Source organism: Rhyacophila brunnea, unplaced genomic scaffold (assembly GCF_057557595.1).
Source record: "Rhyacophila brunnea isolate RB1 unplaced genomic scaffold, BYU_Rbru_1.0 scaffold_4, whole genome shotgun sequence".
NCBI lineage: Eukaryota > Metazoa > Arthropoda > Insecta > Trichoptera > Rhyacophilidae > Rhyacophila > Rhyacophila brunnea.
In genome coordinates, this window is record NW_028233068.1 from 34,400,674 (window position 1) to 34,424,669 (window position 23,996).

Sequence of the window (23,996 nt, forward strand, 5' to 3'; positions counted from 1 at the left end):
ATTAATAACGAGAGGTCAGTGTCATATATAAAAAGTAAATTCAGTTTATTGTTTCACTGATCTATGAATTAAGCCTAGTATCAATTTTGATAAACGATTGCTAAATAAGCGCGACATACTAGTAAAATGTCGTTTTTCGACTGGGTGTTTATAAATTATATATATTTATAATGTTATACAGTATTTATGAAAAAACAATCCATAGAATTTGAACAATAAATTATTACATTTTTATTTGCATTTTTCTCACAATGACACTACTTGATTACGCTGGTTGGTAGCAAAGTGGTAAAACGTTCGATCCTGGTCCTTGAATTGTGCATTTTGTGAGAATAGCGTCAAAATATACAAATACTTACAGATAATATAAATTAAGATTTTTTTTAAATTGATCGGTCTTAATGGATACATATTACCTATCTCTCATATTATGTATGTGTTTATATCATAATGTGTTAAGTATAGTTTAAATAAATCGAAAAATATTATGATTTTCCTTCAGCTTTGGTGAATTTTCAAACTATTATTATAAACGTGTTGATGGTTGGCGTGTGTCAGTTTATTTTTGTGTTAAGCATATTGTCAGTATTTTATATTTATTAATATTGAAAATAAAGGATATGGCAGAACAGATAGACTTTGATTCAAAATGTAAATTGACTTGCGGTAGTAAATGTGTATCTGTATACAATTTTTTTATATTGTTTTTTGCCAGACATAATAATCGAATACCCAACCACGGCGTCAGAAATTGAGTAAAATATATGAAAAAATAGTAAGTAACATAATAACAACAATATAAGTGGATTTGTTTTGTTGTTTTTTAATGATAGATAATATATTTGCGTAAATAGTACCTGTAAGACATAATATGTTATAAAATTTTTTGTTCATGTCAAATAAAATCGTAATATTATATAAATAAATCATAGTTTGTTGATTTTTATATTAACACTCAATCGTTATAATTTGTAGGTATTTATAAAACCATTTTGTGTTTCTGTTTTCAATAAAAATGAAATAGCTGAGACATTATAATCGCACTATTTTCTCCTCCACAAAACTGCGTAATATCACGTATCAAATAGTCGTGGCATGCTTACTAAAAAGGAAAGGTATCATTTTTTCCCTTTATAACATAAAAATTATATTTGTGTTATTGTATTGATTATCAAAATTCCTATTTTTGTGCAGTTTCGTATTGGCGTACAGTTTATCATTTCGACTTATAAATAATCCACTTTATATTCTCTACCTTATATATTTACTATTTTTTAAATAAATAATAATACTTTAAATATTCTTAGCCACTTCTTATATACATATATTTTACAAAAGGTATTTTGTAAATTTTATGGATCAGAAACAATGTTGCCTGATAAAATAATCTAAATTCGTGTCAAAATACATTTGTTGTCAAATTATTATTGTATCACATATAAGTAAATATCTTTTCTTTCATAATACTGGCACGATTCAATTACTGTTATGTAAAGTTTCTACTTAGTATAAGGGCCGTACCGACAATATTATTATAGTAGTCAGGAAATTATTTAAAAAAAATATTCTTTAATAAATAAAAAACAAATGGTGTGCATATGTCGCTATAGACGCACAAGCTTCAATTAGTACTATCAAATATTTAAAATGTGTTCATTGTCACAAGACAGAAACGTTCGACAGTTTTACTCGTGGAAGGGACAAGTACCTTATCCAGTAATTTTTCACTCGTATGGCGTTATTAGATAATAGTTTGTATTTCCTCTTCATTAACAAGAACGTATCTCTGGTATGTTCGTTCAGCTATTATTTGATCACGTGACTTGAACACAGTGTTGTTTGTGTGTTAGTTGTGCCTTTGTGGCTTGGTAAATAAATAATATTGTATTTTCCGGTAGATGTTTTTTCACTCCCATTGAAGTCGGCATGTATATTGTATGATGTTTTGTTTGATATATTATATTGTACTAATGATGACACGTGAAAATATAAATAAATATGTCTATACTTATACATATCAACATACCTATTATGCACATAAATTTGCGTTTTTTACTGAATAATTATTATACCTATTCGTAATAAACATTGAAATTAATTATAAACGTGTGTTTATTACTGATGAAGATTATTTTTAGCTGTACATTTAAATACTGATATTACAATATATTTATACACTGTTCTTACATTTAATAATTGATACAAGATTAATGATTATACTGATTTAAAAAATAACTGATATTATTCATAATGGTTGGGCACATAATAATTATTACATGTTAGCTCCAACTATGTGGTATTATAATTTATACTTGCAGGTTACATTCTCTCTAAAAATTTTGAATGCACAAAAACGCTTTGATGTTTGAATGAGCTATAATAAACGTCTTAATATTAATTGGCGATTGATAATTTTGTCTTATTAAATTTCCAATGTGGCTTCGTCTTTGATCATCGTCAAACAGATATTGCAAAGCAACATGATATCTTCATTGTCATTTTTACATTGACATTTAGCATTATATACATAAGCGAGCTATGGATACTGTAAGATTGTAGTAATCAGATCTGCAGCGGTTAATTGTTACGATCGTTTCTCGCTTGGCGTACCTACTGGGGTTTGGGTTTACTACTGTAAAACGATTGAAACGATTTTCCGTTTGTTATAGGTACCCGGTTTTTTTAATGATTTTTTTTTTGTTTAGTTTTAGCTATTTTTATGTATTTGTTTGTATTTATACCTCGAAAAATGCGTTAAACGACTCAGAATATTGGCAATGAATAAGTGAAATCAATGTTATACTAATGACATTGTGTTTGATTCAAAATATTGTCATACAATTCTTATTTACATAAATACAATATTATACAACCAGACATGCAGTTTTTCTCCCATTTTACAGACGTAGGGTTTTGGAGTTTGAAGGAAGTTTAACCACAAATCGGTATGATAATAAAGAGGGAAAAATGTATATTATTTTTATTAAAAAAATAATACATATGTTTTATAATATATAGAAAACTTAACAATTAAATAAGTTATCGACATTTTAATACTTAATAAATCTGTTTTTTATAATATAGCATAATACTTAAACAGATCGTCAAAAGTTTAGATGATATTATTTAAAAATGATATTGTATTATATTTTATAACAAAACTCATAAGGCGTTATACAAATTGATAAAACAAATGTGTAGCTATCCGTATTATCTTAAATCTATTAACACTGAAAAATAAGAACACACACGTTGTTACTATTCAACAAATATACAAAATAACTTTACTTGTCAACGTGTTCATATAATATATGAGGAAAACTAATTATACAGTTATAAAAATAAAATCTTCTCCGTGGTGGTAATATGTTTTTAAAGGTAAATGAGTCGAGGGCTTTCATAAAATGATAAAAACCTTATATTACTTATAATAAGTTTTTTTTTACATTTACATTCATTTACAGTCAGTGGTAGATACATATGGATAAGAAAAATAGTACAAGTCATTTGAGCTAAATCAGCATTTCCTAAATGGTATTCTGTAAGTGTTTCTAATGTTAAGATTGTATAATTGTGATAACGTATTTAAAACTGTGCCAGAGACAGCGTTTTAGAGTATTAATTTTAATAAAATATATTAATAATACAGTTAAGTTATATAAATTACCCAAATATCATTAAAATAATAATAAAAAATATATTTAAAGTTGATTGAGAGATATAAAAATGACGGGCGATAAGTAGAGGTACTCGACTTTGCAATCAAAATAAAAATAAGCTTTTATTACTTAAATAAATTTGGAAACGCTGGAGATTGAAAGTATTATTTTATATTCATCATTTTCAGATAAGTCTATTATGTATTGACAAATGTCATATTTCGACAAAATGCTCAAAATTTTCATCCATTTCTTTATTGAATGGAATGGTGGACTGATTTATTATGTTAGGTTTTGTATTATTACGTTGTTGGTAGGCTTATTCGTATAAAAAGAGTAAATGAATTAGCCTTTTTTTATTTCCGTGTTTCACGTGACACTTGAACTTTGTACCGACCTGTTGAACGTGAAGCTACTTCACAATCCGATTTTTTAGAACGTATGCCCTTAACCGCATCTGTGGCACTGGGATAATTTTATAGCCCAACATTATTTTTCCTTTTTTTAATGGCTACAAATAGGAAAATGCTACACTGCCTTATTGAATTTTCCGATATACCCGTTACTCGAATGCCCGTAGCTTAATTGGAAAAGCACACTGCCACGAAACCAGCGATTACAGATTCATGTTCTATCGGGTGTAGTATTTTTTTCTCTAAAAAAATGATTTTTCCAGTGGGGATATGTATGAGATATTTTCAAATCATGTATGTTCAATATAATATTATAATGTTACATTCTCAAATTTTGTGAATTATTCGTTTTATGAAAATTTTTTAGTTGCTTAGAACGGTCGATTTTTGAAAATCTATAATATTTTAGTGTGAATATCTTTTAAAAAAGTTAATCTTAATCTTCATGTTAGGCTATTGTTGATGTCAATAAATCAATTAAAAATAATATTAACACAAGTAGCAGTTAAGCGTGAAATAATGATTTTTTTACATTAACAATAAAAATATTACGACACATAAGTATATAAGCAATTTTTTTACCTACTTCCATTTTTTACGATTTTTGTTTGATCTAAAACGAAACTTGTCGTAATTCTAAAAAACTATTGGCTTATGAGTAAACCAACGCAGTTTTAAACATTAAAATGAACTACCAGTTTTAATCATTATAATAGTTTAATAAAAACGTCGCAGACCACTTAGAAGTCAAACAAATGAATATGTTTAACGGCTATAAATCGAGAATATAGGTAATTCAAATTTGTAAAATAGATTGCAATATCAGATTTTAAATTGCGATCGCTTCAATAAAAAGACTTAACAAACTCAAGGGCAATACTCAAATAAAATAAAGATTTTTGATTAAAAAGAAGAACGACTTTTTATTCATGATAGTTAGTTTCCAAACACTCATTGCTTTTATTGCAAAGAACAAAATTCGCATTTTGGGTGAAGTCAATCGAAAATCGAGTGTATATTTGCATTGTCTAGACTTAAAGCCTGTATTTTTCGGAAAAGTACTACATTACTTTAAGTATCTACTACTAAACAAATATAGCCAATTTCTGTACCACAACTACCATTAGCAATAATATGTATTGAAAATAGACCAGAGTTTTTTTTATATAGTTAAAAATACGTATTCAGCTTTTTAAATTGGTAGTAGTTTTTTTTAAGATTGCCATTATTGAAATGACTAGTCACAAGGATCAAACTAAATTAAGGATACCCCATTACAAAAGTGAATATATTATAAGCAATGGCTAACCAAAATGAAAATCCTATTTGGATCAGAATCGCTTTGCGCACATGAAAGGAGTATTTTTCATAATAACGCTATATGTTCTACTATGCGAAGTCAGTGATACACAGATATGAATAACAACGAAAAGCTGAGCGATGTGCAGGCAGTATGTTGCACTTGCATGGTATTAGAGGACCCACCACTGATTATAAGTAAGAACGTACTATATAATCCACAAAAAATATGTTAAAATTATGCATTATTAAAAATGAACGATGGTAGTAGTTGTAATATTTATTTTTCCCCGAGCAACTATTATGGGGCTACAGGTCAAAAAAGGTTGAGAACTACTAATCTTTATTGTTTAACAATAGTTAATAACATTCATGTGTATCGAAAAAATATGATTATTTAATGTTGTGGTGCATGGCATTTTTGCAAACATACATTGTGGTTCAACGTTTCAAATTACAAACATAATATTATAATACTATAGTAGAGCAAAATAGAAAAAATAGCGAGACTATGACAGTGGACATACAGCAAAAATTGGTATTTTATGAAAGACCTCTTCGTCAGATGTACAAGAAATACTGTCTAAATCACGATTAGTCTATAAAATGCGTTATGATTAGGCTAGGTTAGTATTTTAAGAATACATTGTTGGATTTTGGTAAACGAGGAGGGGGAGGGGGTTGTTAGAGCTAAAAATAAACCAGAAACATAGATGTGGTGAATGATATGCATGCGGTGTAATGCTGCCCTTAACGCGATAAGAAAAAATATGGAAAGCGAGTGTGTAGGTATTTTTATACAATTTGGTGCATCCGGTTAAATACCAAAATAGCGTTATTTATGTCTAAAAAATATTCTAGAAAACTCTGCAACGTTCTAAATTATTAAGCCTCGATATTGACGAAATGACATTAAGATGATATGTAGTATAAATAATTCTACGATAGATTTTTTGTTTATTACAGCATTATAAAGACTACAGAGATAAACTGTTTGCATCTACTTAAGTGCTCTACTCACAAAATGAGACAAGATTTGATAAAATAAATGATGATATTTGTTGTAGAGTCACCATTTGTATTCTATTTTCAAAATGTCTTAAACAATTCGTGTGTAGTCTAGTGAATTTCTGCGGCATTAAGGCATTAAAAATGTCAAACGATTATGACATCTTTGTGAAGGGTGACTTACGTCAAAATATATGCCTTTTATGTTTTTGATTTGATATGCCAAAAATAACAGCAAAGGTAAATTTTTCTCCAAATCACAGATTTTTTTATTATGAATTATATTTTATTTTATCCAACTTTTCGGTTTTGTTTTATGCCAAAAAATACAAATTGTTTATTATGAATTAAAAAAGTTCACAAAGTTCTGACTGTTGGATAAAATTTAATTATGGTTTTCTGACATTGTAATGTCGCTTTTTCATTTCTTATCATTTGCAACTGACAGAGAGCGCATACTGTTATAAAGAAACACTGGTTTAAAAAATGTTAAATCGTTATAATATTACTTGAATTTATTTTGGTTTGTATGTTAGTACGTATCAGTATATAAAAAAATATTTACAAAGTTTACATTAATTTAAATTTGTTATTTTTATTATTGTTAATTAATGATTTGCGTTATACTCATATAATGTTGATTTAAAAATAAGTTTTATTTATTCATTAGTTTTATAGTTTAATAAAATAAATAGTTAGAAGCAGTTTTCACATCACAAGATACAAGATTCAAATAAGTAACTGCTGCATGTGAAAAGTTATGAACATGTTCTTCCTAACATTGGAGTATCTGCCGGTGTATGAAATGTTGTTACTTTCATAGAAACAAGATTTCCTCCTTCAAATATTAGAAATAGACATATTTTTTTTCTCCTGGGGAAAGATGGATTATGTGAGAATAAAACTTAATTTACAGAATGTTGAAAACACCTATTATTTAATTGAAAATACTATATTTAACTTTGAGGTCTGTTTATTTAGCTTGATCACCAATTTATCTAATTATTTAAGTTAAATTAGGACTTAAGCAGCCTAAAAATATAAAAAGCTTTAAAATTTCAACTATAGTTACTTAAAATCAACTTATGTATAACAGTATTATAGATATAACAGTATATTAGACTTTCAGATATTATTATTATACGTAAACAAGGAAACAAACTATCAGAAACAACATTACCTACTATGTAAAAGAAAAAGTATGCTTTCATTTTTAACTACTAAGATTTTTGTAAGAAGTTGGTTTTAACATTTTGGATTTTACTTTTCTGCTATTTGTATGTATACAATTGACTAAATTTAATATTTTTTACTATTTAAAACTGATGCTTGTAGAATAGTACAAAACTTTTATCAACTATATTTTAATTTAAATTTTTATTAAGTACCCTAGGTCCAGAGTCTTTCTTTTGGTTTTTTGTTTTCTATCATACATTCAAACTAATAAGGTTTCTTAAATTTGTAAAACTGGATAATTACAAGTACCTAACTGATAATTCTATTGAGTGAGGTCAGGTTGCAAGTCCTTCGATGTTAATCAATCAATCACGATTGTACAAACAAAGCGTCGTCACTATAAGTCCACATAACATCGAGAGAAACACGCACGAAAAAGTCAACGGTAATTATAAAGTAGATTTACGTTCGGATAACGTTGCGTGCTCTAGAGTAGCGCTCGCTAAAGTTGGGGTGTAATTAGGGTCACCACACTCGAATGGAAGAGGCACGTGTGGTTATTTAGGGAACAAATCATGTATATTACTATGTTATAATAGCTGAATGCATGCATGTTTTAACCAAAAGCTCTTTAGTAGTTATTTTAGAATTTTAATTGTAATGCACTAGACAGAAATAGTTATATATTATTATATACATATATATGGGCAGCTGATTACTGCTATAATGTGATATACAAGACTAAAATATTTTTTTTTTCATTCAGATATTTACTTGAAAAAAATTTCGTTATTTATTATAAATGTACCTATTAAATGACGACTAATCTAGTATATTTTATTTATATTAATGATATTAAGTAAAATAATTTAAAAAAAAATCAAATTTATAAAACACATATTCAATATATTAATAATTTAAAATAGTCATAAAATTACATGAAAAAGTAATGAATTTATATAATAGATAAGTATAAAAAAGTCACTCTAATTAAATTTCGAAGCTAATTTGAATATTTTAAAGTTTCTTATCAAAAATAATTTTAAAACTGAATATACACATATTATACTACTTTTGACATTTTGATTAAAGTAAAATATATCTTTAAAAAAATGAGACGCTTTACTGTACGAAAACATTTTCTTGGCTACGTGTTAAAACTGTGAACTAACATGCTCCGCTCATTTTAACCGCAATTCCATTATAAACTCCTCTCATTTAGTAAACAACAGTGCCTGGAAACGTAGCCAAGAAGATGTTTTCGTACAGTACTTCTTGACTTTATTATTTCTACATACCTAATATTATATTATGAATAATTATATTATATTATATTGTCTCAGTACTCTGTATTACCCTGTTCGATTTTTATAATAATTTACCTCATATTATGAACTATATAATCAGAAGACAATTGGTACAGTAAACTGGTTAAGGTAATTTTAAAATTATATTTTCATTTTATCTGTTATAAGACTAATAAAAAAATAAGACTAAGAGATAAAGAATAAGACAATCGTACTTTTATTATTTTTCACTTTAATTCATTTTATGTGTACCATTTTCAATAATATAAAGTGTGCATAAACACTGATATTACCGTCTGCAAAAGAAAATAGCCTTTTTTTGACGCAAAATAAATCTGCAAACCCTATTAAATAACATTGATACAGCGTTGATCGCAAAAGATTATCCAAAAGCGATTTCACGGAATTACGGTTTTAATTCTGTAATTTGGGGTGACTTTCAACATGCGTACAGAACGTAGGCATTTTCTTTTTTTATTGAACATAATCGGAACTTACGGTATGTAATCAAAATAAATATAATGGTAATTTTAATAACCAAATACCTATGTACATAAATATTATGTATATATATTATGAACACAGTCAAAATATTATAAATATATTTTTAACAAATACGTATTTGGATGGTACATGTCGTTGACTAAGCAAATCTGTATTTTAATCGATTTAAGATTATGTATTGTTTAAAAGATAAGCGGTTTGTTTTTGATTAAAAGATAATAGATTTTAATGAAGTTAAAACGAATAAAATCAAATAAATATGTTTTATATTAATTATAAAAGTATTTTGTATTAAATATTATTTCTGTCTTTATAGTGTATGCTAGTTGTCTTCGTGAAATTTGAGTTAAGATTATATACAAATTTAAATTATTATTCCATAGATTTTGCTAAATTTTTACGATATAATTAATTCAATTTGCACTATTTGGACGAAAATGTCAAATTTTTAGTATCATAATATCGTATATAAAATTATATTGTATTTTAAGTATCTAATTATAAGTAATATAACTAATATAAAATATTTTTTCAGGTATACAATGAACCAATCAGCTTCAGAAGTGACGTGAAATTGAACCAGAACAAATTCCAATAAAAATGTAAGTAAATTAGATATTAACGTGTCTTATAATATTATTGTAAGTAACGAATATTGAAAGTTATACTGTAAAGTATATAAGCATGATAGAATAAATTGTTCAAAAATAGCTTTGCAAAAGCGTATGCAATCCAATTTAAATGGATTTCCAAGGGTAAATGAATAATTAAGATAGTCTCCGAATACAATATAAATAGGTAATTTTATTACAATTACGTACCTGTCGGCGTGATAAAATTACAATAATAAATTACTTGATTTTACGATAAAATTGAGGTTAAGGTGCTAGAAAAAAGCTGTTTGATTATTATAGTTGACTTTGATACTATTATTTTTATTTCTACTTTACGTTTGTTAGTATTATAATTTGTAATTTATAATTCGACATTCCGTTTCTAAGTTCTTAGGGAAAATGAGTTTTTTTAGATTGTCATTAGTTAACTATCTTAAATGTGTACATTTTGATATTACTTCATTATAATCTGGACATTGCTATAATTATTTTATCCATCGTACTTACTGAGTTTTTACAACCTGTAATACTCTTATTCGCCAACTTTACATACGTATATTTGGACCCAACCTTCAATCTGAATTTCATTAATATATTATAATAGGAATATTTTTTTAACATTAGTGCATACTCAAACAAAAATTGAAAAATAATATGTGTATTTGCCAGATCCAGGATTCAAAACTGGGATACATGACATTATAAACCGATGCTTAAGTTGCTCAGATACAGATGTATTGTTTTGAAGCAATAGAAAAGATGTATCACTATAGCAAAACAGAATTTCAAACAGATTACGTTTCGATATAAAGCTGTTTCTTTAAATAATTTCTAAGGAAAATTAATTTCGATCCTTTTTAGTATATTTGAGTTATCTGGAAGAAAAGGTATTTTCGGAAATTTAAATTAAAAGAAAACGTTGCTTCAAGTATTTACCCAAAAATTGAACAGTGTACACATTCTTCCATAATAATTATTAGGTTTTAACAAATATGTATCAACAAACATGCAATAAGATATCTTTACTATCTTGTATTAAGACAGATAAGACGTTTGTATTTAAATTAATAATCCAAGCAAATACGTTGCTTAAATATAAAAAAGCGCAATCTCTAAGGCGTACAAATAAAAATAAACATGTAGCATTATGAAATGTTCATACTGGCAGTTAAATATGAAATAAAGTGCTTTAGGGCGTATAAATAATACGATTTTCGAATGGAAACTTTTAACTGTCTGAAGCGGAAAATGTACGAAATTATACATTTTAATGTCAGGCCAAATAAATCAACGTTTAATATTTCCACGTAAAAAATGTCTCCAAAATATTAATTGCTTTCTTTATATTAAATAGGCTTAATTTACACAAATTTTCTTTTTAACGAAATTTTCTTAAATATATTTTTTGTCTAATTGATTTTAAGTTGTGTACTTTTCAATTATTTTCATCTTCAGGCACTATGCACATTCACCAATGAAAAATATACACTAGCAACGAATATATTCAAATTTTGTTTCTATGGTAATTTAATACAATAAAAAATGGTAAAAAACTTATTACCTACTGAGTAAAGTTACTAGTATAAAAACAAATTTTTAATATTTAACGTTGGCCGAGTGGCTTAAGCGTCAATTTATAATATTGTGGGTCCCATGTTCAAATCCTGGGAATGGTAAATACACATATTGTTTTTCATTGTATGAGTATGAATGGATCTAATAGGTTGAGCAAGTGGCTAACATCGATTTCTTGTAAAAACAAAATCTATTAATACAACCTCCACTCTATGGAGGCCCATATTATGATCCCTAAGGATCGAACATGGTGAAGTAGTAGTAGTATGTAATTATCTGTAAAGTGACATCTGTTATTGTGACAAAATTAGAAACAAAAAATATAATAATTTATGTTAGAAGTACTTTTTATCCTAATATGAAATGGTTGCAATACCAAACTTCGATTCGATATACATAAAATGGATTCCTACAATACACATTTTTATTTTATAGAGATTATTGATATTATAAAAATAAATCAAAAATAATATTACGATGGATTATTAAAAAAACTTGTTTTTGACGTACAATATAAACTTATTTAACTGCATTTTAATCACAAACATAAACTTAAAATAATACTAAGCAATACAAAATTAACCCTACGTACATGTACAACTGTTTTTAATATAAGCTTATATTTGAATTCAAAATAATAATTGTTTTTCTTTTGATGAACACAATTATCCTTTAGGTTATAATAAGCTTGTCTATAGGTATATTTATAACCATATTTTTTGTGAAGAAAACTTTTTAATATAACATACATAGATTTGGCACAAATAAATCATTGTTTCCCAAATTGTGTATGCGTAACTCTAGCGATTCGTAAAAGATCTGAAGAGGTTCGTGTTTAAACATTTTTTGTACATAAATATTGGATGTATTTGTGATTTGTACAATCATACTGCAATTAAAGTAACTGTACTATAATCCGCATACTATAGTAATAACCACAGGAATGTCCAACTTCAGTATAACAACTAGCAGTGACCTATCATACTCATCCATAGTCAATATTCAGCTTAAACAGGCATATTATATTTCGCCGAGGCCACTGAAGCAAGTTCAAAGAGACTACTGCCCGATGGTAATGAAAAACTGCGCCTCAATTTAAAGTGCGAGGATTCACATTTTTCTTTTTCTCACTCTTGCGACAAGCTTTGACAAGCGAAACAACAAGGTTACTCAGGCTTCCTCATGGTTAACGCTTCCCCTTAAAATTTACACTGAAATTATATTATTTTACTGAATTTCACACGATTTTTACTTTCTATTTATTTTCGATGAGCCTATGTAATTATCTTAAATTTAGCCCGCAACCGATTGGCCAATCACAATTGAGGTGTTGGACATGCCTGGTATATCATAATAATTATTATGTTCTATCATGAATACTATCCGTATTATAAATTTGTCTGAATTATTGAATGTTAAGGGCGGACGTGCTCAGCGGAGGTCAAAATGGAGCTTTTTTCTATTTTCAAAGCATGATCCTAAACATACCTTAAACGTTGTAGATAATATATTTATATAATTTTGAAGCCTTATTATCCGTTATATTTATGTTAAACATTTGATGACTGCATAAAGTATTTTTATTATATAAAATAGTATTCTTTTAAACCTCTCGCTCTAATGTTTTAGAATATAGTCATATTTCAGTACGTAAATGTGCAGTGGTGTTAAGATTTTTTACATTTATTAATTTTTAAACGCATTTATTAAACCATCAGTATAATTTATATCGACGATAAAAAATTATATTTATAATCTCTGTGATCCCAAATTTGACTAAAATTAGGCATTTTATTATTCAAAAAATGGGCAAAATTAACACATTTGAAGATAATTCTAAAGATAGGTACTAATTATAAGCTATGTCTTTGACCATTTAAGTGTGTAAACAACCTACCAATAATGATTGCTTTATAATAATTATTGACCTAAGAATAAGGTAGTGTTTTTTTGAAATACGCCATTTCTTTTGGCATTCCCCAGTGGTTAAGCTACAACAAACAGCCGTAGCCATAAATTGACAAACTATAACTGAAGTAGGGAATAAAATAATGTTAACGCGCGTGTTTGAACATGTACCAAACCGATTTTTTTTTAAACGGTATATATATAATAATCATATTATGAGTAAAAAATGCAATGAAAGTGAAAACATGAAAGTTTTCCTGTCAATAAAATTGGGTGAATGGAATATTAAAAAAATACTCATTACTTAACTTAATCCATCTAAAAATCTGGTTATTTATCAATAAAAAGGCACCTACTAGCTGACTTACATGTTTTTAGTTTGGGAAATACTGTTGTAGACGTCTAGAATTTCCATTTTTAACGGTTAGTGTTCTTAAATACACTTCGTATTAATTTTAAGAGCTATGGAGCTTTTTTTTAAATTTGACATTTGAACGACAGTCTTATCAGTATAAAGCAAAAAATGGAATGCCGCCTTCAAGGGATTCGGTTATTTACGCTAAAATTTGTAAATCGCAATTCTATCCATATTTAAAATCGAAATTAAAACGCCGAAAATAAATAAAAGTATTTTCGATAATGGCTATAATATTATTATCAATGTATATTTTTGGAGGATAATTTTTATTATTTTTATCTCAAATTCTTAATTGAATCATAATATTAGTAGCCAATGTATATCTTGCAAACCTCGATTTAATTATAATGATAGACTGCAATATAAGCTGAAATCGACTGCGAAATTTAATATAAAAGTAGTTACTAAGCTAATTTTAGTTTTCATTTAAGATTTCTGATCAATGTGAAAAATTAAATATAATATTTAGATAAGATTTAAAACAATACAAAACTACACGAAATTAATATATTTATAGTTATGATTAACCGAAATACAATTTAAAGTAGATATATAAATATATAACATGTTAGGAGGTAAATTATTAATTATTAAGTTTTCCGGAAGAATAAAGTGTTATATTGAAAAAATACCGATTTTTTAAACTTAAATTACTAGACATCTTTCCCAATTTTCAATCAAGACTATATAAAACGGTGCTTATGTATATATTTAGAAAAGCTTTTAAGTCATTAGGTTAAACTTTTTTGAACAATTAAAACTTCCGATAAGCCCCGGGGCTAAATGAAAATATTGCTTTCTTCTGTTTGAAAAGGCCATTTATTTTTAAATTACTTATACTAATATTAGGCAATTAGTTCCCTTTCTAATAAGATAAGCTTCGTTTGTTAACGATATTAATCAGGATATAAGACTTACTAATCGTATAATCATTATTTTGTGGCGACAATAACTCTAGTAGTAGATGCCCAAGAGAAATTATTAAGTAGTAGGCTACTTATTAGTATGTGCCCTGTATCGTAGTTGCTAAAATGCTTGTCTCTAAAGCAGTGAGCTTACATCCAAACAAAATTTAATATTGTTTTTTAAATTTATATTTAATCTTAGGCGAATGTATAATATTTATATGAAAAAATATAATTTATTATAATTTTCACTCTCTGTAGTATACGTCGATGGAGTGCGATAGTTGTAATATAATTATTTATAATAAAAAATACATCCACTTGGTGTACTACTAAAATAATGATAAATGCATCTACATCGTTTTATTGTTGAAAATGAAGAGAGAAATTTACAGACATATATTGAATTATATATAAATTTATTTGTAAAAACATTCGTACGTAATTCTAAAAAAATATCAGTGATAAGATATAGGTAAACACACGCCATCATAATAAAAAAAATCTATCTATGACAGCTTTTATTGCATTTAAACAAGATTTCAACGAGATGCTTTAATATATAAGTCTATTTTGTTTACAGAGATAAGCAGTTATAATTTACAGATTACAAGCTATATAAAAGAATGATACAGAGATATACGGATATACATATTTCGCATATTTTTTGTATCTGTATCATATTAATATCTATTTTGACAAAAATTTAACTACAAGATGATAATATGTAATTCTTTATAATTTTAAATAATGAAAAAATCCTGATCTGCGTTATAGAGTTTATGTATGTTTAGATTTGTACACAAATTATAAATACAGCAAAAAAGCTACTAATATTTTTTCTGTTTATATTATATTATCGTAACGCCCCCAAAATTCAATGTAAATAATTTATTGTAAATAATAAGTAAACAATATAATATAAACAGAAAAATATTAGTAGTTTTTTTGCTGGAATTATTGAAAAAATGGATGCACTTTAATATACGACTTACATTATATAAATTCTGCGAGAAATGTAGGTATACGAAATAATTAGAGATTTATGATTTATTTATTAAAAAATAAAGTACCTACGATTATACATACTTAGTAATTAAATCCTTAATAAGCGAGGGGTCGCAATTCGCAAAAATCCTATAGATATTTAAATAATTTAATTTATTTAATTTAGTAATAACCCCATTTTTAAGACATTACCATCAAGTAACTACTCTTGGTCGAATATATATGAAAAATATAATGGAACTCACGACACTAAATATAATATTAAATTATATTAGATTATATTAGATTATATATATAGAGTAGGTTTGTCAGCCAATAGCTAATTCGGTTGTAACCAAATTCATTATAAACATTAGTATATTTCTGCATATTGAAATATAAAAAAATATTTTGCCCACATACAAATAATGACATTGACTATCAAAATGTTATTTTTTATATGATTTTACAATTTAGCTTTACAAACATACAACAAATATTTAAATCAATTAGAATTAAAATTAAAATTCCATCAAGTACCTTCAGTCGATAGTATTAATATAATAAAAAATATTTAAATCAAATATTATGTTTTTAAATATTTTTCCCTCAGCTGGGGCTCGGTCTAAAAAGATCGTGACTATGCGATGCGCGGATTGTGTAAATGACGCGTGCCGAACAAAATATAATTTGTCATAAAAATTCAACATGCGTCCATTTAATGTTCTGTTTATTGTTATATTAGTAACAATAATAATATATTCATTGACATGTTTTATTTTTCAAGTAAATGGGTAAAGTTTTTTAGTCATCTTTACACGATTTAGGAATTAATATCCCCGTCGCCAACACGAAACAAATAGACGTGTTCACAGCTCGACTTTCGTTCTCCTTGCCAGCGAGTCCAAAATTTTGCCGCACCTATAGTTGAAAATTATTGGTCGTTTCACTGAAGTATGCTCTTACTATTTTTAAACAATAACCCCACAAACAAACTGACAAAATAGTTACTTTTTACTACTAAATATGTTAATTAATCAATATACTAATTAATTGTATCGTATAATCAGACTTTATTTATTTGAAAAAATACAAACATTTTAATGAAAATGCTTTATAACCAATTATAAAATTGAATTAAGTACTTACCTATAATTATTTATAGTTGAAGAGTGAACGTGAAATTACAAACTTAATTTGTTAAAAGTTTACCTAGACTCGTACACTTCTTATGTGTAATTATTTCTCATAAAATAATATTGTTTTTATCGCACTACGTGTACTGCAAGGATGTAAAAGCTTTCTAGAGTGACTGAGCATATTATAATGTATGTACATATAGAAGCTTGCTTTGCTGCAATATTATCTTTACAAGTTTGTTTGAGAAACAGAAGACTCCCGGGAACCATAAGTTAGCGTTGCCGGAAAACATATGAGGCCGTCAAACTTAAAGCTCCACGATTACTTTGTGTATTAGCGCTATCTACCTAATACAAGGTCAACTAGAAAATATATAAAGATTAAAATACCCCAACAGATTAGTGCTGAAGAGTTTGATGAAATAGAGATTATCCATATTGGTTTTAAACCTGAAATGTGAATATTAGTCGATTATAAAGTAATTAGTTTGTATATGAGTATTAATAATATCTACCACATTATTTTTTTGTAAGTTAATTTAAATTCTATGCAATATGCATGATTCATTGATTGGTTAGTTCTGTTTTCTGATCACAGTTTTTTTACTCTAGTACCTATATAAAATACCCGTTCGCTTCTAAACCAATCATACGGGCTTCCACAGAGTGGAAGGTATATTTACAGACTTTTCATGAGAAACGGTTATTAGAAATTTGACCAATTCAACGTTGTTGACTCAATGATATGATATTATGAGTTACAAGTCAAAGAAGAAGGCGTTGGCCTTTCTTACTTTAGGTGTTTGTTGAACATATATAATTTAGAAGAACACTTTCTGAGAGAGTATATTATAACCAATAGAAAAAATCTTTTCTGAAAAAAGTAAGCCACCCCGGCCGGGATTCGAACCCGACATCTCCACGGGCTTACGCGCCCCATTCCGTCGCATTTAACCAATATGCTATGGCGTGAAATACTAATTGCGACAAATTTTAACTATTAGTCAATTTTAATACCTACTCATCAGCGCTCTTCCAAATCAAGCTACTTTGGCAATCGATTTTTGTTTCTTATTTGTGTTACAACAGGTGTTTGTGATTGTTTCACGTATATTAATTACACTACTATTTCACTACACTAAATATGTATAGTGTGTCTATGCTTGTGTAATAGCACCTGTCCTGATCCAGATTTCCTTCTGATTAGCGACGGAAAAAACATCGATAGCGTCGACAGCTTCAAGTACCTGGGGGTATACATCACGGGAGATGGCATTTTGCAGAAAGAGCTCACTATCTGAATGGGAATGGCTGGAGCAATATTCAACTCGATGCGGAATATCTGGGACTTACGAATGTACTCGGTCAAAACCAAATGCCGCCTATTCGACGCTTGCATTCTGACGGTGCTGCTTTACGGTAGCGAATCATTGCACCTTACAAAGGCTCAGAGCAACCGTATACTGAGCTTCAAAAACAGATGTATGCGACGAATACTGGGTGTGCGGTGGTATGACTTTAGGAGCAACGAGGAGATAAGAGAACGCACCAAGCAGCCTCTCATCACGCTGAAAGTGAAGAGGCGACGTTCGACCTGGCTCGGCTACGTGCTGGTGATGCCAAAAGAGAACTTCAACCTGGCTTGCCTGTTCTTCAAGCCGACCGGATTCCGGTGTCCTGGAAGGCTGCTAAATACAATATAAAGAGTGTATACGACAGAGCTACGGGATGTTGGTTTGACCTGGAACGAAGCAAGAAGACTGGGGAGCGACAAGGATTCTTGGAGGCGCCGCGTGGTGTCCATGTGCTCCAGTTAAGGGGGGGATATGGCCAAAGAAGAAGAAAATGTATGTATGTATATATGTATGCATTTATGTATGTATGTTCTATAATTCATTATTCATTATCGATAAAAAAATTCAAAAAATAAAGTGAGTCATAAAAATACTGTCAGTTCAATATTGTAAAAATCTGTAGTACCTACATAGTAAATGAACTGCAGCCATGTTAGCATTTCGTTAGAGCTCTAAAATACCACCATATACTAAACTAGATAAACTTATTGGTAGACACGGGATTAGCCCTTCTCTGACAAGAAAATACTAATGAGTATAAGAATGGTTTAGCACTACAGCTATAAAGATTGGTAAGTTCTCAATGTTTTCGTGATGTAGAATGACTCATTGAATTTTCTGAGAACAGCAGGGTGAAGTTAGTTCAATGTGTTGTATGTCTTAATTTTTGCAAAATAGAATACTCTCATTAAGTATATTAAAATCTTGTTTATGAAATATATATTTTTTATCACAATTATGCTTTATGGAAATACACTATTTTGATTAAATAAATTGGAAATTTATGATTGAATATTTGCCGCTAATAATTATGATTCACAAAATATTTGATTTTAACGTAAATTCTAAAGGTCATCACCATAATTATCTTAGCCACTCTCGACCCACTGCTAGTCTTTTCTTTATATTTTCACTCTTCTTGATCCTAACATTTAGTTTTTTTACACTTGATTATTTTATATCGTTATTAAGTAATTTTAATATCTCTTAAGATTATATCCAATATTTTTTTTTTTATTCCATTATTTTACTCTCTTCTAATGCGCGTCATAAATAACATGCATCACTTCATAGCGACATGTATTTCTCTTAGTTTTTTTTAATATAGTTTTCATCTCAGGATAATTTCTTCAAAAATTGCTTCATCTATAAGTATACTTATTATTTTTTCTGTCCAAAATATTAATTCAATATGAAGGTATTTAGGCATTATTATAGTGGTTTTTGAAAGAAAATATAAAGTTAGTTTTATAGTTTTATATAGTAAATATAATATATTGTGCTTAGCGACAAAATATTGATCGTATTATCAAGAATACCTTTTTCAATACAAGAGGGGAAAATCCTACATACTTAATCAATCACAATTAAATTAAATGTGTGGTCTGAAACGATTTAATGGAAATAAATGTATTGATCAATACGTTATTGCAATAATAACGGTTATATTGTATGTATTTATATTTTTTGTATGAGTATATTGAATTATAATTTATTCTTGACCTTTAAAGAAACAAATTGAAGATCAAACACCACTTGATATTGACCTTGTATCTTTTTTGTGCATATGCAACTGGCACACATACACGACATGTGCACGTATTAGAAAATCTAGTTCAATTATATGCTATTTAAACAGAATAATAACTCTCAATTATACCCAATTGATCATCATACGGCAGCTTTGTATCAATAAAATTTGATTGGTCTTAATTAATGCACTTTCAGTAGCGCCGCTCCAAAGTCCGTTGTCGATTATTTGGAACCTATGTCTTAATGCTGTTTTAATTACAATAATTATGTAATGTTTACTATTTTGTGTCGTGTTATAATTATTACATAATTTTCATTAATTTATTACAAGTAGGTACAATAAAAGGTAAATAATATATTATTTAATGACTCATAAATATACTTATCAATATTATTATGAACATAAACGTATTAAGATGTTATCATAAAAAGTTAACAGTGACTAAAATAAATCTAACATTTTTTTATTATTTATTTAACTGGCATTTACATAGTAGAACTGTAAAATGTTTTTGTTAATTCTAAGATATTTGAGTTATACAATTTGACAGCTCTTTCACTTTACAAACCCATCTTTAAAAATACCCGAGATAACCGTATACTTATATTGCTTAACGTAAGGCCAATTAAAAAAATAGAAATTAAAGATTAAATCTAAGGAATAGAGTTTGAATGGAAAATGTAAGTCCATTGCTCAAACCATTAAAAAATAATATACAATTTGAATCTTTCATTTAGTATCACTGATGATCAGCGCTCGAAATGGAAAAGTTAACGAACCGGAGCGCTCAACTATTTTCTGAAGATATTAATATAGGCACTCGTTGTTTTCAAATTTTATGAGTATTTTACAAAAATAAATGTGTTAGATTTTTTAATATATGACCTATCTAGCTCACACGGTCAAATTATTTTTTCCACGAGACGGAGCGATAATTTTACCGATTTCATGAACCGGAACGGCGCTCCGGTGCGTTTCAATCCATTTCGAGCCCTGCTGATGATAGTAGATTTAATAAAATTATTATCCGTATTTAGAAATAATAACACATAAAACATTATGAAACTGAATACTCCGTATTAATATAGGTCAGTTGCCAGTAATACTAACAGTAGTTGAAATGTTGACATATTTTTCCCCAGGCTTGAGAAAATCATAATGATATTTTATTGTGAACTCGCCAGGGATCAAACCTGTAACCCTCTTATAGGAAGCCAATGTCTTACGAATTTTACTGTGAGAGACATAGTGAAGTCTTTTGTAGTGCTTCTTCGGAGGGTCCGGTTTCAAACAATCCGCTTTGTCAGATTCCTTTAAATATAATATAATATTTAAAATAGAATTTACAACATGTCTAAATAATACACTACTAAAATATAGGACCATCCTCTAACATTTAAGTCAAATAGTCACCGTATTTGTAATTCAAGAAAAGTCACTATTGTACCATAGTACATAGCTATATAATAGAAAAGCTTTATTTTTATCACCGTTCTGACTTGCACAAATTGACTTCCTGGTAAACCTTACTATATATTCTTCTATTATAACACTGAGTAATACAGAGTCATTTAGAATCGTTAGTCATTCGCTAAGTAGCACATGCCTTTAACTTGGTATTATGATTTTCTTCAGAAACTATGGAAAATTTATCATTCTCGTAATGGAAAAATACATTTGTAGAAATAATCAAACTACATAATGAGTGTACGTGGACCATAAAGAATAAAAAAGCTGCAAGATTGATAGATTTTAGATGTGGCGTTGGAAACATAAGCTAATTATTTTGTGGACGGCAAAGAATAGTGAAGAATCAGCTCTATTAAAATATAACTTTTGACAATTTATCAGTTTTTTTGGTCTCATAATCAGAAGAAAAAGCAAGAATTTTGAATGGCGTAAAAGGGACATCGCGTATTTAATGGTCAAACTGATTAATATATTCCGCTATGCAGAATGCAGTGATTGCTAGAGAGACATAACTCAGGCGTTTAAAAGAAATCATGATTATCATCATTGAGAGATAAGTAATAAGTAACATGATGTATTTTCAGGAAAAGAATCTCTACAGTTCATGTCACCACCTACCTGTAGGTAGGTGTCTTCGCCTAATAACTTGATTAGTAATAAGCCGACATGTAAACCTGATCTCTAACTATACGGCTTAGTAAAACGCCTAAAACGCTTCCTTGGCTAATCATATATAATTGTTTTATTTGTTCACAGGTTTACGTCACCGTTTAGTATGTAAATATATCGGACGGGACACAATTTGAAACGGACAAGGTAATACCGAATGACAGATGATGTATGTTAATTGCCTTGTTCCATAAGATAAAACCTGTGATTATGTAATATAAAATGTTAGATATAAGTTTATTATGTAATTGTATATTAGTATAAATGGGCCAGAATGATTGTCAAAATAAAGAGACGAATGCAGTAGCGAGAGGTTATAATAAGGTGTATAAAATGTTATGTGGAACACACTAATCGAATGATATTTCCATCTATAAACTCGTTAATAATAAACTAATAATTATAGAATCAATGTATAACATGGCAACACCAGCCAACGCGCGGGTATGTGTGCGCGTCGGTGTTAGTATGTAAGAATGCTGCAAATGGCCATACTTACAATTATAACGTGGCAACACCAACAAAGCGCATAGCAACAGAGAGCCAAACATGTCGAGACATGTTCGTATCGCAGATAAACGGGCATAGCGACGCACCAACGGCCGGCCGATGCATTGGTGTGTGTGTGCATCGGCGGGCCTACGCAATAACTTCAGTAGAGTCTCTTAAATTTAATTTTTATGAAATATTGTTCGATTTTTGTGTTCATAATTAGTATAGTTATCGTCTGTAATATAAAACATGAGGAAATTCGCATATTTAAGAACGAATAAATTCTTGATTGCAACCAGCGCGGGCTTCGCCAATTTCTGATCAAATAAATTATTATTATTATTGGTGTATAGCTTTTTACATTTGGATGGAGCTCCGGGGCTGGGCCCCCTATCTCTTTCATCTCTTGGTCGTTGATATGAAAGCTTTGGCTGTTAGTAGTATTAGTTAACAAGTGGTAGAACAGATGTACATGATGATAACAAAAATATTATCTTCCTCCGATGTCCGATTGTATCACCCGAGCAGTATTTTATCTTTTATACATTACATCCCCCTCAAAAGTTAGGGGAGGAAAGTTCCTTCCGTCCGCGCAATAGCGACGGGCGGCAAGTTGCCCTTCATCTTTTTTTTTATCCTCGGGGAGGGGTCGAACATCAGTAATTGTCTTTTTAAAGGTTGGTTTTTAAACAGAGGTTTAAGTCACTCGGGTTGAGGGAGTCTGTGGTAGGGATGTGAGGGGAACTATGGTGGCTTGTCGTCAAGGATCGCCCTCGGTCTCCTATAGACGTTATCTGTGTCGCTTTTTTCGTAGGTTGATAGGTTTAGGATGGTCGGGTTAGGGTGGCCTGTCATGGATTTGTAAAAATTTTCTGACAATTTCATGACGTGGTCGTGGATGGATTCTAAGTTGAGATCTCTGTGTAGCGTAGAACCGCGCACGAACCAAGGTGCGTTTGTGATTCTACGCAGTGTTTTGTTTTGTATTATCTGTAGAGTTTTCAGGTGTTTTGGGTTTGAATATGCCCAGATGGGGCATGCGTATGTCATTATGGGTCTAGTGATTGCAGTGTATAGCAGAAGTTTTGCTCGCGTAGACAGTCTACTTTTGTTACCCATCATGGGTTGAAGTCGTGAGTTTATTACCTTGGCTTGGCGTTTTTTGATATTAATGTGTGGGTTAAAAGTGAGTCTTTTGTCGATGGTGAGGCCTAAATATTTAACTGATTTGTCCCAAGGGATGGGGTGTGAATTCATTACAATTTTTTTAACGTTATGTGAGTGTCTTCTGTTTACGCGTTTGGAAAATATTACGGCTGAGTTTTTTGAAGGGTTGATTTGAATA

At 28.9% G+C, this 23,996-nt stretch overlaps 1 protein-coding gene across 1 annotated transcript in view; it reads left to right on the top strand.

Moving 5' to 3' along the window:
• The window catches only part of 5-HT7 (5-hydroxytryptamine receptor 7), a 330,236-nt gene that overhangs the window by 60,749 nt on the left and 245,491 nt on the right, over positions 1-23,996 (top strand). Inside the window, exon 2 of the mRNA XM_085954999.1 lies at positions 9,902-9,968. The gene's annotated coding sequence lies outside the window, so the exon portion shown is untranslated. The remainder of the gene's footprint in view (positions 1-9,901; positions 9,969-23,996) is intronic.